This window comes from Arachis hypogaea, chromosome 7 (assembly GCF_003086295.3).
Source record: "Arachis hypogaea cultivar Tifrunner chromosome 7, arahy.Tifrunner.gnm2.J5K5, whole genome shotgun sequence".
Taxonomy (NCBI): Eukaryota; Viridiplantae; Streptophyta; class Magnoliopsida; order Fabales; family Fabaceae; genus Arachis; species Arachis hypogaea.
Genome location: NC_092042.1, coordinates 20,858,224 through 20,862,266, shown reverse-complemented (window position 1 = coordinate 20,862,266; position 4,043 = coordinate 20,858,224). Strand labels below are relative to the sequence as shown.

Sequence of the window (4,043 nt, the reverse complement as noted above, 5' to 3'; positions counted from 1 at the left end):
GGGGACAAAATGCCCCAAAGTGAAGTCAATAAAAAGAAATCAATGCATAGGTGTTATGAATCAAATAAGGATGCATGAGTGTGTAAGAAAAAAAGTGAAGAATGGGTAGTTAGAATAGTTTGAACTTGTATAGGTCATTATATAGTTAGGTGGGGAAGTCTATGCTAATCAAAGATTCAAATCCTAGTCCACTTAACCATAAATGATCCTACCTTGACCCTAACCCCATTACAACCTAAATGAAAGACCTCATGATGAATGTATGCATGCATTGAATAAATGTTGATTGTTAGAAAAAAATCAAATTTTGGAAAGCTTGATTAGAAGAGAATTGAGTGAATTGACCCTTAAACACTTGAGTGAATAGAGCGGATACACATATCCGGTGAGAGTTCAAAAGTTCAATCACATGTGTTCACCTATATTATCTATATTCTTGCAAGTTTGAACTCCTTTTTGATAATTCAATACAATTGTGGTTTGGACTTAATTCCTATTGCCTAGCTCTTGTACTTACACATGTTCTTGGGAATCGATTTGTTTGAATTAAGCATTTGCATTTGCTTTAGGTAGTTGCATTTAGATAGGACTCATATAGTTTAGTTGCATTTAATAAATGTCATAACCCTTAGTTCCTTCTTAATTTAGCATGAGGACATGCTAAGGCTTAAGTGTGGGGAGGTTGACAAACCCCAATTTGACGGTTTGTTTTGTATTAAGTTTAGAGTGTTTTGATAACCTTTTGTCACATTTAGCCTATGAATTAGCATGGTTTTGTTATCTCTCCCATATTTGTGCTTAAGTGTAAAAACATGCTTTTTAAGCCTTATTTTGATGAATTCTAGTTCCTCTTTGATTCCATAAGATGCCTTGATGTGTTTGCTAGTGATTCCAGGATTGAAATAGGCTAGGCATGGATCAAAGGAAGTAAGGAAGGAAGCATGCAAGTGGAGAGAAGCACAAAAAGCCAAAGAGTTGATCTCGGCTAAGCACGCGTACGCGCACAAGGCGCTCGCGCGCACATCGCAGAATTAGCCAGGGACGCGCACGCGTCGTGGTCCGCACATGATTCTTTTATTGCAACACGTGCCTGGCGATTTTGGAAGGTTTCAGCAACCAACTTTGGCGCCAAAATGCATATAAGAGCCAAGGATTGAAGGGGATTGACACACATTCACATCCATAGACTAATTTTAGATCCTTAGGTAGATATTTTGAGTTAGTTACATTTGTAGAGAGAGAAACTCCAACTTCTCTCTAGGATTCATCTTCATTTTCTCAATTCTCAACCATTCCTTGGTGAGATCCATTGCAACTCTCAATTTACTTTGTTCATGTTGTAGATCCTCTTCTCTAATCTCAATTAGTGTTTGTAATTGTTCAATTCTCATAGATCTTAGGTTTATCTTTGTTGTTTTGGATTCTATTAATTCATTGAAGATCTCATTTTCATTGTTGTTCATTGTTGATTCTTGTTGATTTCTTGTGTTGAATTACTTTGATTCTAAATTTCCTCTCAATTTTACTATGTCTTTCATTCTCGCTCTCCAAGTGTTTGAGAAAATGCCAACTTTAGATATGGAGTAGTATCCCCTCACTTGGCCTAGTAGTTGAGTCATTGGAGACACTTGAATAATGGATGTCAATTGTTGATTAAGAATTGAGAATTGCTAATTGACTTGGAGTGCACTAAAGCTAGACTTCCCTAGGGTAAGACTAGGACTTGTGACTCAAGTTAGTTACTTTTACTTGACTTCCCTCTATAATTAGGGGTTAACTAAGTAAAGCAACACTCCTTTGTCATCACAATTGAAGGAATCTATAGTGATGGAACTTCCAATGTTCAACCTTGGCCAAGGCTTTTAATATTGATTGATTGTTGTTTTCTTTTATTAGCACTTTTATGCCACACTCTTCAAGCCACAAAAGACCACTTAACCAATAACATGCATCCTTGTAGCATTCCTAGGGAAGAACGACTCAGGACTAATACTCTCGGTTATAGATTGTAGAATTACTTTGATGATGGATTCTGCGTCGGTTTAGACTATACTACGATTGATTACTTGATAATTTCTATACCGGCAAAAATTCATTCGTCACTTCTCCATTACAGAGAGAGGCATGAGGATTACACTTGACCCTAGGTCACACAAGGCCTTCTTGAAGGTCATGGTGCCTATGGTACAAGGTATTGAAAATTTCCCAGGATCCTGTCTCTTTTGAGGTAATTTCTGCCTAGACAAGTCATCCAGTTCTTTGGTGAGCAACGGGGGTTCATCCTCCCAAGTCTCATTTCCAAATAACTTGTCATTTAGCTTCATGATTGCTCCAAGGTATTTAGCAACTTGCTCTTCAGTGACATACTCATCCTCTTCAGAGGAAGAATACTCATCAGAGCTCATGAATGGCAAAAGTAAGTCCAATGGAATCTCTATGGTCTCATTTTGAGCCTCAGATTCCCATGGTTCCTCATTGGGGAACTCATTGGAGGCCAGTGGACGTCCATTGAGGTCTTCCTCAGTGGCGTTCACTGCCTCTTCCTCCTCTCCTAATTCGGCCATGTTGATGGCTTTGCACTCTCCTTTTGGATTTTCTTCTGTATTGCTTGGAAGAGTACTAGGAGGGAGTTCAGTAATTTTCTTGCTCAATTGACCCACTTGTGCCTCCAAACTTCTAATGGAGGACCTTGTTTCAGTCACGAAACTTTGAGTGATTTTGATTAGATCAGAGACCATGGTTGCTAAGTCAGAGGTATCCCGCTTAGAACTCTCTGTCTGTTGCTGAGAAGATGATGGAAAAGGCTTGCTATTGCTAAACCTGTTTCTTCCACCATTATTATTGTTGAAACCTTGTTGAGGTCTCTGTTGATCCTTCCATGAGAGATTTGGATGATTTCTCCATGAAGGATTATAGGTGTTTCCATAGGGTTCTCCCAGGTAATTCACCTCTTCCATTGAAGGGTTCTCAGGATCATAAGCTTCTTCCTCAGATGAAGCTTCCTTAGTACTGCTTGGTGCATTTTGCATTCCAGACAGACTTTGAGAAATCATATTGACTTGTTGAGTCAATATCTTGTTCTGAGCCAATATGGCATTCAGAGTGTCAATCTCAAGAACATCTTTCTTCTGATTAGTCCCATTGTTCACAGGATTCCTTTCAGAAGTGTACATGAATTGGTTATTTGCAACCATTTCAATGAGCTCTTGAGCTTCTGTAGGCGTCTTCTTCAGATGAAGAGATCCTCCAGCAGAGCTATCCAAAGACATCTTGGACAGTTCAGAGAGACCATCATAGAAAATACCTATGATGCTCCATTCAGAAAGCATATCAGAAGGACACTTTCTGATTAATTGTTTGTATCTTTCCCAAGCTTCATAGAGGGATTCTCCTTCCTTCTGTCTGAAGGTTTGGACTTCCACTCTAAGCTTACTCAATTTTTGAGGTGGAAAGAACTTTGCCAAGAAGGCATTGACTAGCTTTTCCCAAGAGTTCAGGCTTTCTTTAGGTTGAGAGTCCAACCATGTCCTAGCTCTGTCTCTCACAGCAAAAGGGAATAGTATAAGTCTGTAGACCTCAGGGTTAACCCCATTAGTCTTGACAGTGTCACAGATTTGCAAGAACTCAGCTAAGAACTGATGAGGATCTTCCAATGGAAGTCCATGAAACTTGCAATTCTGTTGCATTAGAGAAACTAATTGAGGCTTAAGCTCAAAGTTGTTTGCTCCAATGGCAGGGATAGAGATGCTTCTCCCATAGAAGTCGGGAGTAGGTGCAGTAAAGTCACCCAGCACCTTCCTTGCATTGTTGGCATTGTTGTTGTTTTCGGCTGCCATGTGTTCTTCTTCTTTGAAGATTTCTGTTAGGTCCTCTACAGAGAGTTGTGCCTTGGATTCTCTTAGCTTTCTCTTCAAGGTCCTTTCAGGTTCAGGATCAGCCTCAACAATAATGCTTTTGTCCTTGCTCCTGCTCATAAGAAAGAGAAGAGAACAAGAAAATGTGGAATTCTCTATGTCACAGTATAGAGATTCCTTAAGGTGTTA

General features: G+C 39.4%; 1 non-coding gene across 1 annotated transcript; it reads left to right on the top strand.

The window, feature by feature from the left end:
• The first annotated feature begins 3,323 nt into the window (after nucleotides 1–3,323).
• Nucleotides 3,324–3,431, top strand: LOC112704446 (small nucleolar RNA R71). Its single transcript, XR_003155071.1, has one exon. It is a non-coding gene; the product is annotated as a small nucleolar RNA R71 (small nucleolar RNA).
• The last annotated feature ends 612 nt before the right edge of the window (nucleotides 3,432–4,043 follow it).